Below are 13,558 nucleotides of genomic sequence, written 5' to 3' on the forward strand. Positions count from 1 at the left end.
GGCGGGGGGCGGGGCCAGTGTTGTAGTGCTCCCCACCACAGCCCTGCCTTCTCACGCTCTGCCCCCTGTCCCTGAGGCTGGGGCACGGTGCCAGCTGCTGGCCCTTCACATGAGCTGCTTCCTTCCAGATCAGAAAGAGCCACGGACACAGATTAAAAGCACCAGCAGGCCGCACAGCCAAGCTGCCCGTGGCACAGGGCAGTGTCTCCTAGGCCCTGTGGGCTTCACACACGGGAGGCTACCCAACTCTGCGGAGCCCGTCCTTGGGCTCTCGTCCTGGGCCCGCCTCCTCCACCAAAGCAGAGGCTATTGAGCAGCACCTGGGCGGGGTGGGGCCTCTGATGGTATAGTGGTTATGTGTTGAACTTCAAGCCACACGGTCAGCTTTTCGAAACCACCAGCTGCTTGGGGGGAGGGGGGCTTTTTATTCCCTTAGTCTCAAAAATTCACGGGGGAGAACTGCCCTAGAAGATTACTATGGATCAGCCTAGACTCGATGGCACCGAGTTTGGAGGGTAGTGCCTGGAGTTCCCGGCAGACACAAACAATTCAGTGCCACGCTGCTAACCCAAAGGTGGTTAGTTTGAACCCACCAGAGGCACCTCAGTCGAAAAGCCTGGTGACGCACCTCCCCAGTCACAGCTTTGAAAACCCCCAGAGTGGAGCTCGACTGCACCCATGAGTGCACCACAGGGCAAAGTCCACTGGACAGCAACATTTGAGGGGGGTGATGAGGGTGGAGAGGGCACGCACAGGGTGGACTGTAATACCAGCCTTATAGCAACGTGGTGTTTTCTGTTTTCGGGTGAGCTTTCCTTTGAGAGCCAGAGTAGCCACTGTTACCCAGGGCCCCTGCGGCGCCTCCTCACTTCTTGGCACCTGCGTTAGGACCCAGGCTCATGTGAGAAGTCTGAAGTTGGGTCCTTTTCTCTTACCCTAACTTGGAACACAGGTGGTGGTCCCAGATCACAGCCATGGAGTTTGTTGTGGAATCCACTCTACCCACCCTCTGGACTCTACACTCCCTTCTTAATTGTTCTGGGACCTTGTAGGAGCCTAATTTCGGCCCAGGTAGACAGCCTTTCGAGAGGATTGACCTAGATAGGCTGTCAACTTTATAAGGGGCGCATGCCCTGGGTGAGCCAAACTGCCATGCCGAGCCAGAACACTTGAGTTGGTGCCATCTTGTAGTGGTAAAGCCCCTAGGGCAGTGGTTCTCAACCTGTGGATCACGACCCCTTTGGGGGTCACCTGATTCATCACAGCAAAATTACAGTGATGAAGTAGCAACGAAAATAATCAGATGGCTGGGGCTCACCGCCACACGAGGAACTGTATTAAAGGGTCGAGGCATTAGGAAGGTTGAGAACCACCGTAGAGAAAGGCCAGATGCACCCTGGGCCTGGAGGGAGTCTGGGCCCAGCAGGCTGGTCAGTACATTCCCGCCGCCCAAAGGCACCACCTGTTTTCACAGCCCCTCGCGCCTCTGCTGGCTTTGCCATATCCGTCATCGGCAGGATCTCCCCCGGCTGCATTGCCTTCTCCCTGCCCCTGTCGCCCGTGACAGCTTCGGGAAGGTACAGTTGCTATGGCAATGACTAGAGCCATCTGAATTCCTGCTGCACCTCCGGAAGAAACGGGCTTATGAAGAGCCATTCCGTGGATTCCAAATCCAGCCTTCCACAGCCTCTCCACTGTGCGGGGCCAGGGGATCTGCTACATATTTTAAGTGTGGGAGGCAGGGAGCCACGTTGGGAAGCCGCTCAATGTCTGCAGATGGGCAGGCTCTCTGGGTGAGCCTCATACAGCCAAAGGGCGCTTTCCTACCTGGGACTACTGGCTAATCACCACGGCAGTGAGTCTGCAGTTTTAGCAGGCACCGGGAAGCCCTGGATCCCACCCTAGCGTTTGATTCAGCAGGGCTGGCGGGGAACTGGGGAACCTGCACTTCTGCGGGGCTCCCAGGTGAGGCTGATAGGGTTGGCCCAGACACCACACTCTGAGAATCATGCAGAACACGTGTTGTTCCTGACCAGGTCAGAAAGTCATCCCTGTGATTGCAAGGAGCCCTCACCAGTCAGCTGGACGAAGGCCAGCAGTGGTCAGGAAGAAAACATGGGGCCCCTTAAAGTCATAGCTGATGGTCGGGGGCCCCGGACAGAGTTTCTTCTAAGGTCCAACAATCACAAGAAAAGGCCTTTCCCCGAGAGTGGAGGCATCGGGCCTTGCAGGCAGGGCCTTTAACTCCCCAAGACAAGCGTGTGGACGGCACACCGTGGGTTAGGTACTGGTATGGCCTGTCCACCTCCGATCGTCTAACGGGAGGGGGTGGCTGCACCCACCTAGCCCCAGCCAGTTGGACCTTTTAGACCAAAACATTCATTATTCAGGCCCTCAGTGGGTTGCTTCCCTGCATTCAGCCTACCCAAAACTCACCCCCTGGGGGTATGTTCCTGTAAGAGAAAACGATGACCAGAGTGCCTGCGACAGGTATGAAAGCCCTTCCCAGTTCTGGGAACGCTGGTGGCGCATCGGTTACGTGCTCAGCTGCTAGCTTCATGCTCACAATCCCGCACAGGGCAGTTCTGCGGAGCCATGTAGACTTGCTAGGAGGCGGAATCTAGCTGACCCTGACCGCACTCCCCACCTCCCACCTCATTCGGAAGGAGACAACCTGGGACCTCTTTCCCTCCCTCTGGCTCCCCAGGTCTGCAGCCCAAGCCGGCAGGCATTCAGGGCAGGCCATTCTCGGGTCACGTGGTCCTTGCGAACCCCACCTCCCACCCCCCTCCTACAAGTGGAGACATCTGGAGAAGCGCCCAAAGGGGAACTACAGTTTCCCATCCTGTGAAAAGTTTGAATAGCCAGCGAGGGCTTCATTTTGAAATTTGAGCATCCCCAAGGGAGACCCTAAGGGCTTTCTGGAGGGGGCTTTGAGGGAGAAGACACCAGATCGCCACCCTAAAGTACCTGGAGCCCAGCCCTGCTAGCAGGGCCCAAGGAGGACCTGGGAGTCTAGAAAGAGGACTGCCGTTCCTTCGGAAAGGGCGCTGGGCTCCTTCCTCTGCCTGCAGGCCTCAGAGAAGGACCTTAGAGTCCAAAACGGAAGTAACCGAGCCGGAGTTCTAACTAGAGGGGCCGGGTTTGGAGGAACCTAGCTGCCCTCCCAACCGTATCCTCACAGCTCCAGGTAATGGGACAAAGTGAAGCCGCTTCAGGGCCGAAGGGGAACCGGTCGCTCGTTGAATAGCAGTGTGGGATCCCAGGAAACCAAGAGAGAATGGCTCACATGCAGAGACTCCATGTCCCTGGGCCCCAGGCACACTGCCATGCTGAGTCAGCTAGCACTAGACTTGCGTCTGCCCTCCCGCAAGAGTCCCCGGCCAGGCCATCGGCATCTGCTGGAAGGCAGGCCTGCCGCCATTGCCACACCTCCTGGTGGAAACCTGGCCGGGCGGACACACTGGGCCTCATCCTGGTAAGACTTCAGGGGTACTCCAGAGCGCCCCAGAACACTGCCACGGCCTCAGAGCCTGAAGGGCATCTGTGCCCAGGCCCTGCTGCCTCCAGAGTCCATGATCTTTTCATTCCATTCCCCCACCAACTTTGGGAAGCCCGTCTCACCAGTGAGGCCCAGAGGCCCAGGCGGGCAGGGCCCCTCCACCCCCGGGGGCAGGCAGTTCCTGGGCACATTCAGGAGCTGGTGAACCACCCACTCCTCATGGTCCAACAGTGACCGCTGTACCATGGAACAGGGAGAGGAGACTGGGAGTATGGGGGCCCTGGAGGCGCCCCGGGAAGGGCTTTTAGAGGCCTTGGACTCGGAATCCAGAGTATTCCTCAATCGGGGGGCTGGGTGCCCTGGTGGGAGGAGCGGCCACGGGACTAAGGGCCCTCAGTTGATGGGAGAATGGAATGAAAAGCTCATGAACTGTTTCCATGACCTTGTTGAAGCCCCCTCTGCAGAGGAGACGTCTAGAAAGAGAGGAGGGGGCTGAGGAAGCTGTGGTGGCGGCACCCGGGCCTGGGGACGTGAGCCAGACACACAGCTGAGGCTGAGCGGGGGCAGGGCAGCATCTGCAGTGACAAGCTGGGGGAGCTGTTCCTGGACCAGCTCCGGGGAGGAGCCAGGCTGAAGGCACCAGGGTAGAGGTGACACAGCCTCCAGACGTGGCTGGACCCCGGCAGGCATCCTGCTCGGTGGGTTCATCCTCCTCTTGCCTTTGGCCTGGCCTTTGTCTCAATTTCCCTATTGCCTCGGCAACCATCCTGGGGTCACCCTTTGCTACCCAGCCTTCCCCGCAGGAGTCCAAAGCCCCCTGGGTCTCCTCTCCCCGAGCAGAGGTAAATACAGAGGGCACGTGGAGCGAGTGGCGTGGGCTGCAGACCTGGGGAGCCCGAGGGAGAGAGGAGACAGGAGTGGGGTAGAGGCCGAGCCCGGGTGAGGGTGGAAAGACCGCAGAGGAGGAGGTGAGCCTCCTGCGCAGCAGAACCGCAGAGGGAGGCCAGGCGCGGGGCGACTTCTCTGGCCTGAGCCCTGGGCTTGCGGTAATTAATTTCCTTTGTCCTGTTGTTGCCACAGCTCATTAGCTCAGGATTTTACCCTAATTACATCCCCACCGACTTTCCACCCAGGGTCCCAATTAGGTAGGGCTGGGGGGGGGGGCGGTCAGTGCTGCTTTGGCCCTACCCTGGGGCCTCTAACCTCTAGCCCAGTCCCTGCCCCAGGCAAGGCCACCTCCTCCCCAGAAGACACCCAGGTGCAGGCCCATCCTTCCTCCCTCCCTCCTGAGCCCACCCTTCCCCCAGGCTGGCTCTCGGGCCCAGCTGCACCCTCTGAGGGGCCTGGTGGAATTTCCCTGGGGAGGCCAGCTTATCTTCCTGCCCCAAGCCCTGGCCGGCCAGTTAAGAGGAATTAGATTGGGGTCACTGGGAGGCCTCTGGAGCCAAGCTTTGCAAATTGTGGTGTTTGAAGCTAGGGCGGTGGCTGGGAGTGGTCTTGTTCAACATTTCTGTTTATCTGGGCCCCTCCCTTGGCCCCCCCTCAGGCAGCCTGTGAACGCCCCCATTTCATGAGGGAGATCGGATATGTTGTCCAGGGGACACAGCTCCCTGGACATGGTCGTTCTGTAAGCTGTGTTGAACACACACCGACCCCCACCCCACCCTCCAGAGAGCCTTTGGGCTCAGCATACCCAGGCACACCCAAGGCAGGAACATGCTTCTGCAGAGACCTGCCTGCCAGAGCCAGGACCCCCGTGTGTGGGGAGCGCTGTGGGGCGGGGGGGAACAGCGGTCTACCCTGAGGAACAGTGACAAGTGCTGTTGAAGACACGGAGGAGGGAGAAAATGAAGGAAAACCCCGGCTGTGTGGAAAATACCAGAACAGGAAAAAAAAATCCACAAGATAGGGGCTGTGGCCGCACTGGGGGCTCAAGCTGGGGCTCTTATCCTGAGTCCTCCTCTTGACAATAACAGAGATGGGAGGGGGGCGGTCACTTGCCCACCTGTCTGCTTGATCCTGCTCTCCACTCCATGCCAACTGCCAGCGGGGGAGCAGTTCAGGAAAGCCAAGCTGCAACCAACCTCCTCGCCACCCTGGAAGACTGCCCCTGTGGGTACCTGAGACTAAAGCCTCGTCTTTCCCAAGCAGAGAGTCTAGGGCACCTTGCAGTCAACAGCCCAGCGCATACGAATGCCACCAGGGCTCCCGGGTTTCAAGGGAAGGGAAGGAGAGTCTGAGATTTAGGGCGAGGCAGCCAGGAGCACCTGCCTTGGCTCCTTGATTCATTTGCCTGGAGCCTACCTGCTGGCCTCCTAGGAAAACCACTGTGGAGAAATGATCACCTGTAATTTGCTATTGTTCCTTTTAATCATCTTAAGGCAATTAAGATCGAGCCTCTGATTCCTGCTGCCCTCTACCTCTGCACACCCTCCTCCCACCCTCCCCAGGCATGTGAATGCAACCTGTCCGCCACTGATGACGTCATCGACTACGAGTCTCGTCTACAGGCCCCACGAAGCCAAATCCAGGCAACAGGGAAGGTAGGAGGGCCAGCATTCGCTGACATGCTCGATGGCTGACACACACGTGCCTGCACTATACTAAGCACGTTGACATAACCCCCACTACATCCCTAAAGCATGACGGCACCACCATCCCCCACTGACAGATGAGGCCACTGAGGGAGGGAGGGGACGTGCGCACCCAGGGACGCAGTGACAGCTGGTGGCAGTGGCTGGAATCCAGGCACACTGTCTACAGAGGCCTCCCTCCTACCGCCGGCACTGCCGCCATGGCTGGTGGATTGTGACTGAGCGCCATCTCTGGTCTCTGTGCCTGGCACGTCCTTGCGTGTTTATAAACATGATCTCATTAAGCGGAAAAGGACAAGGTGGAGCCTGCCAGCAGATGGGCTTCCACCGGGCCCAGGGGCATCTTGGAGGCCAGGCCCGCCGGGCGGGAGCTCAAGCCTGCACAGTGGGGGTGCTGTCCAAGTGTGACAGCACAGAGCACAAGCTTGCCCTGCTCTCATATATGCCCGGCCTTCGGTGTTTTGTTTGTTTTTGTTTTCAATAAACACAGGAAAGGGTCTACATTGTAAGTGGAAGCCTTCTCCTGGGCTCAGACTTCCTGGGGCTGGCCCCTGCTCTTGAAGCCAGCTCCCTGTGCTCAAAGCCAGTGCCCCTCTGGGAGCCTGTGGTGTCAGTGTTCCCCAGAGACCCCTGGAGCTGGAGCTGGAGCTGAGGGGCTGGCTGGCAAGTGTGTTTGCCAAAGGGTCTGGCTTATGTTGAGCCAATGGTCAAGGCAAACACAACTCGAGTTAACACATACCCGAGTCATAGAGTCACCTTAAAAAGGAGGAGGGCAAAGCAGGGGGGGGGGTTGCTTGGGGCCCAGCCAATGGGGCCTCCCCAAGGTCAGAGCCATAGGAAGGCTGCCCACAGCAGGGTCCTAGAGTAATCCCGTCTTCCCTCCTCCTTGGGCCCAGGATTGGTGTGAGCCTGGAAAATGCTGTGTGGTGAGCATTGGCCTGTTAGCCACGAGGTCAGTGGTTCCAACCCACCAGCTGCTCCTTGGGAGAAAGAGCAGGCTGTGTGTGCTCAAGACTGACAGCCGCAGACACCCTCTAGCGCAGGGGTCCTCCACCTTGCTCAGGCCATGCCCCTTTCCTGCCGTTCCTCACGTGGTGGCGACCCCCCAACCATAACATTATTTTCGTTGCTACTTCATCACTGTCATTTTGCTACTGTGATGAATCGACCTGTAAATATCGGATCTGCAGGATGTCTTAGGCAACCCCTGTGAAATGGTCGTTGGAATCCCCCCACAGAGGTCACGACCCCCAGGTTGAGAACCTCTGCTCTGTGGGGTCACCAAGATGTGGAATCTGACTGGTGGCAGTGGGGTTTTCCTTTGGGAATGCATGAGAAAGGGTCCCTGGATGGTGCAACTCAGCTACGGACCGAAAGGTCAGTGGTTCGAGTCTACCCAGAAGCGCCGTGGAAGACAGGCCTGGCAGCAGTCTGCTTCCAAAAAAGCAGCCATTGGCAAGCCCATGGCGCACAGTCTAGCACCGACTCCCAGCAGGGTCAACTCAATGGCAACTGATTGGGTTTCTGTTCTTGAACAAATGAGAATGCGTCCTCCTGCCCTGCCCTCACCTGCCTCATCCTGACTCACTGTACATGCCAGGCGGGGGGTGGGGTGGGGTGTGGGGGTTGTGTGAGGGTGGGATCAGGTACCAGGAGGGGTGACGAGAGCTCACTTCCTGGCCCCACTCCAGGCTGCAAGTCCCTGCTCAGGTCAGACTCCCGGTTGGCAGCCTGGCTCTCTGGGGGAGGAGGGCTGAGGGAAGCCCACACCCGCAGGGGCCCCCAGTGGGTGCCGTCTGGACCAGGGGTGGGGGGACACCGCCCACTTGTCATTTTGAGTCTGACTTAGAAGGTAAGATAGAGAGTAACCCTGGGTCTTATCTTGACTGGACCAAGAGGGGTCTTCAAGCATTTGAATGGTTTGCATATGCTGAGCTATCAGAAGATCTCACAGAAAAATTAAATATCTGGATTTGCAGCTTCTCTGACAAAGTTGGATGATCTGGCTAGACTGGTCTCCCAGCTCCCCAGGGCCAGTCTGCTAAAGGCCATCTGCAGGGGCTCAGATCGGCCAGCTCTCTCCCTAGCCAGGCCTGCACCCCGTGGCAGCTGCTCTGGGACCGGCCTCAAGCCTGAAATGTGGCTTGCGTTTTTTGTCTTCTGAAGTCTGAGCCAGAGACCCTCTGGGCAGGGGGCTTCCCTCTGGCTATGCGATGCAGAACTCAAGAAAACCCTCGCTGCTGTCCTGTCAGTGCTGACTCATGGCGACCCTATAGGACAAGGTAGAACTGCCCCCTGTGGCTTTCTGAGACTAAGTCTTTACAGGAACAGACGGCTGCAACTTTACCCCAAGGGGAGCCTGGTGACCTTCTGATTAAGCAGCCTGAGGCATCGCACCCTCCGTCATCAGGGCTGCTGGGTAGCATTGAAGAACACACCCATTTTGAGAAGAAACCACATTTCTGGGAACAACAATTGGTGGGAGAGCATCCTAACTGTACCCCGTTTACCGTGCGCCTTCAGAGCCGAGCCTAAGCATGAGACAGGAGGCACAAAGGACTCTCACTGTTGAGTCCCAGACAGCACCCTCCGCCCCCCACCCAGTCAGCTGCTCCCAGGCCTTCTGCCTCCATCACCCAAAGCAGGGGGAACTCCATGGGCAACCCCCACACACCCCCAAGCTATATGTGAACGGCTCGGTCTTACTCATTGGTGGACAAGTTAACATCTGCCTAGCGGTTCCTGGCAGGCCCTCGGCCACAGCAAAGGGAGGGCCGGTCCTACAGGGAGGGCCCGGGATGGTCTGGGCTGCAAGTGAGAAAGGGGAGCAGTTTCCAAGAAGGGAGCCCCCGAGGAAGAGACAGAGAGAAGACCCTTCCGTTTTCAACACACTTCAGCCCCTGCCCCACCCCATCCCAGCCTTTCCTGTGCCTCCTGCGTCCCCGTTCAGCTAGCCCTCAGTCACGTGCCGCCGTGAACTTGGAGGCTTCTCACCTGTGCTGGTCTTGTCTTCCAAGAAGGTGAGGGCAGAGCGGGGGGCTTCTTGAGCTCTCTCCACATGCCACGCGGTCTTGTCTCAGTCCGTGACTACAAAGAGTTGCTTATGGCCAGAGAGCCAAAGTGCAGTCACTTTGTCTGATGAAACGCGGATCAAGCATAGACAGCCCACGTCTACCCAGGAACCCACACATGTGGGGTGCTAGGGTATCGCCCGAGCAGCTTGGACATCATACTGGTTCTTTATGGCTTCTTAATGAAAGATAAAAACGCCCGTCCCCAAACCAATCCCAACTCGTGGCACCCCCGGGGTGTTCGTTTGGCTATAATTTTCACAGCGGCAAATCAAACTCAAAACTCACCGTGGACTCTTATCGAGTTGATTCCAATTCATAGTGACCATAGAGGACAGGGTAGAGCTGCCCCTGTGGGTTCTCAAGACTCATTCTTTATGGGAGGAGAAAGCTTGTCTTTCTGCCAAAGGGCGCCTGGGGGTCTTGAACTGTGGATCTGGAGGCAAGCAGCCCAGCCCATGACCCCTAGGCCAGCAGGGCTCCTTTAAAGAAACACAGCACCAGGCCTTTATTCCATGCAGCCCTGGATGGGTTAGTCAGTCCTCAGGGGACCCTCAGCTTGCTCAGGGTTCCCACATGCCCCACCAGACCTGGCCCACCTTCCGTCACCTTATGCCTCAGTTCTTAACATGGCACCCTGTTCCCACTGGGGCTGTGTTGCCAGTGCTGGCCTGTCATTTCTCAAAGCCTCCGGACGCCCCATCTTAAGAAGCGCCAACGTTATCCTCTGGAAATCTTCGCTGTCCCTCGCTCAGCCTGCTTCTGGCTCAGGCTCCTGAGTGGCCTCACCCTGAGGACTCAGGGCTCAGACCTCCGCTCCAGGGCGGTCCCATCCTCTCTCTCCTGGGGGCCTGCCCCTCGGGGACCGTCCCTGGACCCCACTCTGCCCCTTGTCTGCGTGGCAGCTGTCGGGGTGCTGTGGAATGAACGGAGGTGAGAGAAGACCGGCCTCCCTCTGCTCCTCTCTCACCTGGGCCTCAGATGGCGCCCAGCTGTAGACTCTGCGTCTATCTAGGGCACACCGCCCTAGAGAGTTCTTCAATGATTAGATTGTAGAAGCCGGTCGTCTTTGCGGCAATCCATGGGGACCCCGTGTGTGTCAGGGTGGAGCTGTGCTCCCTGGGGGTTTCCAAGGGCTGAGTTCTCAGAAGTAGATTACCAGGCCTTTCTTCCAAGGCTCTTGGACTCAAGCCACCTTTCAGTTCTTAGCCCAGCATGTTAACCGTTTGCACACCAGAGACCACCGTTGGATGCCCAGCAAATGGCCCATAACACTGCTGTCCTTCCCTGCTTGGCACTAAGTGTCTTTGGCCTGCACTGGACACTGCAGGCTCTTGGGCTGCCTGCTCTCGCAGACACCCCCACCCCCACCCACCACCCACCCCGCCACCACCAGCCGGAAAGGGCCCTTCCTGGGTTGATTGGGGCCACAGGTCAGAGTGACCCAGCAGTGGAGTCTCCCGCAGGGGACAGGACTCTTGGGTTCAGGTCTCTGAATCTCTCCCCTTGTGAGGCCCGAGCCCAGCCTGACTGCCCAGGACAAACCCCCTCTGGGCTGGGCAACGGGTCTAGGAGTGCCAGGTCAGGGCCCGGACAGGAAGGGCGACTCCTCAGACCTCAGTTCCACCCAGCTGCTCACAGCCTCCCCAGGGACTTCCCCTCAGTTGGGGGAGCCAGCTTTTTCAAGTTTCTGAAACACAAAGGCCTTGGCACACGTTTCTGCAGAGGCAAAAGGCCTCTCGAAAGCACACCCGGGACACCTGCCTGCAGGGACCTCCTCACTCATCCATTCACTGACCAAATCGACGCTGCTCGATGAATTGCCTGCGTTGACCACGGTTACCAATCCCAGAGGTGGGGCTCGCTGCCCAGGGGCTGGGTGGCAGTGAGGTTTAAAGCAGGAGGGGGGGCCCATTGGGATAGTTCTAACATCGTGAGTGGGCCACGCGGTCAAACAGGTCATTAACACGCTAAGCGAATAGAGCTGCGCTCTTTGGTGAGGGTGTGATGTTAGCTGGTATTGATGATTTCGTAGGCCACATAGTCTGAGTTTAGGAGCAAGAAAGAGCCACGAGAGAGAGAGAGAGAGAGAAGTGAAAGAAAAAATGAAAAGAGAGAGGAAGAAGGAAGGAAAGGGGTGCCCTTGGGGAGCTTTCCTCCACACCAGCCAGCCAGGAGGCCTGGCAGCACCCTCCAGCCGTGCAAGGTGTCCCCCAAACCACCTCCCAGCTCCCCACCTTCGCAAGGGATCAAGTCTTCAGCGATGAAGTGCTCTTTGTGGGTAGTGGCTCTGGTAGGGCTGCCCACAACACAACGTCCTCCCACTGCCCTCCACCCCCCAGCCTCTTCCCCCTTACCATCAGCAACAGAGCCTCAACGCTTCCCAGACATTGCCGCATTTATGTCTGTCTCTCGCTTGTCTGGGAGCTCCTCAAGGGCAGGGCCCCCAAAAGACAGCTCTACGCCTGGCAGGTAAAACCCCAAGCCAACCCCACTGCCCTTGTCTACTCTGACTCATCAGTCCCTGTAGGAGTGGCTAGACCTGCTCCCCAGGGCTTCTGACGCTAAGCCTCATCTTTCTCCAGTGGAAGGTCCGTGGATTCTAACCGCTGACCTTGCCAGTAGCAGCCCAATGCATAGCCCACTGTGTCACCAGGGCTCCCATGAATGCGATCATCAGTAATCCACACACACGGTGCAAAGGCTGAGAAAAAGACAGGGTCTGGCGGACTGGCCAGCGCTTACCAAAAGAAGAACTAATTATAAAATTAAATATATATAATTATGTAAATTCATTTATAAGAGGTATCCTTTGAAGGCATAAAAAAAACCTGAAATCCAGTTGCTGATAGATTTATCAGCCTGCCTTTATGGAAAAAAGTGACAGATTCTTAAGGCGGTTGTCCTGGGAGAGTAACTGCAGTGTTCTCTTATTTCTCAAATGATTCAGTCCCTCACGCTGAACGTATGGTCTGTCCCCTCTCTATTTCCTCTCCCCTGGTTCACGCACCCCAATGGGTCTCCTCCCCAAGACCTTTCCACTTGGAAGAGGACAACCGTAGTACCCCAGCCGATCAGAAGTCAACATTTCTAAAGCCCCGCCCCCTCTACATGGGTGACATCATGCTTAGCCCTGGCCCCTCGCCACCTAGAGGCTGAGGCGTGCAAATGCAGCACCTGCTGGGAGGGTCCTCTGCTCCAGACAGCTGGGCAGAGGCTGCTGGGACCAGTCCTGCTTGGGGGCCTAGGGTGGGTCAGAGACCCCCCAAGAGGACCCCAACTTCCTGCAGTGCACTGCCCTGGACTCCCCAGATTTGACAGCCAAGACTTTGCTTGCTCCCTCTTGTCTGGGTCCGGACTGGGCGCCTGCAGCCTCTCCCTCCCCAGCTCAGGTCATGGACTGAAAGCAAATGCTATTCCTGGTTTGAGAGGGGGTCTGAGGAGTGCGACGTGGTGTCTGCCCCCCACAGGCCCGCTCTGCTGTGCTCCCCACAGACCTGCTGGGAGCCTGGGTGCTCTGAGGAACTCCTGTGCTATAGGGGCAGCGGGGGTGCAGGGAAGACAGATTTTCTTTTAGTGAACAGTTACTATGTGCCAGGGACCATGTTCAATTTCTGACCTGCACAGCAGCCCCCTCACCAAGGCCCCGGAAATCTGGTTTGAAAAAATATTTTATGCATTCATTTAACTACCACATATTCATTTTAAATGGACCTAATACCCCTTAAGACTGTTTGACCTCATAGGACCCAGCCACCACCACCACCAGCCCCCACCCCACCCCACCCCCGCCCCGCCCCGCCCTGCCTCTCTCTCAAGAAACCCAGAAGCAGTGAGTGGGAGGGGGTGGGTGTAGTACAGATAGGCAGAGCCAGTCACCAGATCACTGCAGATCTGAGAGGAGATCCTGGTCTGGGTGACCCCAGAGGCACCATAAGACTTGGACTCAACGGCTCAGGCCTCATTACGGTGACGCCAAGGAAGATGCTGGAAGCTTCTGAAAGAACTTGCTCTGGACGCTGTGAGATGGCTGCCTGGGGTGCAGAAAGTACGAATGGAACAACTACATAGACCCTGCCTGGTGCCACATCAGCCGCTGGATCCTAGCAATTTGCTCAGTCAGAGATTGAGGGACGACCCCCCCACCACACACACACACACACACACACGCACGCACAAGGGTAAGGGGCAGGAAACACACACAGACATGGGCGATCTTGGAGCCAAAGAGGGGACAGGCTTCAAAGGCACCCATGTCATCTCTGCAGAGCCAGCAGCTACCCTAGGGTCCAAGACAGGCTCTCTCTTCCTGCCACTCCCCAGATGAGAGGGTTTAGTTCCGGGATCCCATAAAGTGATCTGGGCACCCTGTCAGCTGGCTGAGGGTAAAC

This window comes from Echinops telfairi, unplaced genomic scaffold (genome assembly GCF_000313985.2).
Source record: "Echinops telfairi isolate 266 unplaced genomic scaffold, ASM31398v2 ScPeMD7_9;HRSCAF=40, whole genome shotgun sequence".
Taxonomy (NCBI): domain Eukaryota; kingdom Metazoa; phylum Chordata; class Mammalia; order Afrosoricida; family Tenrecidae; genus Echinops; species Echinops telfairi.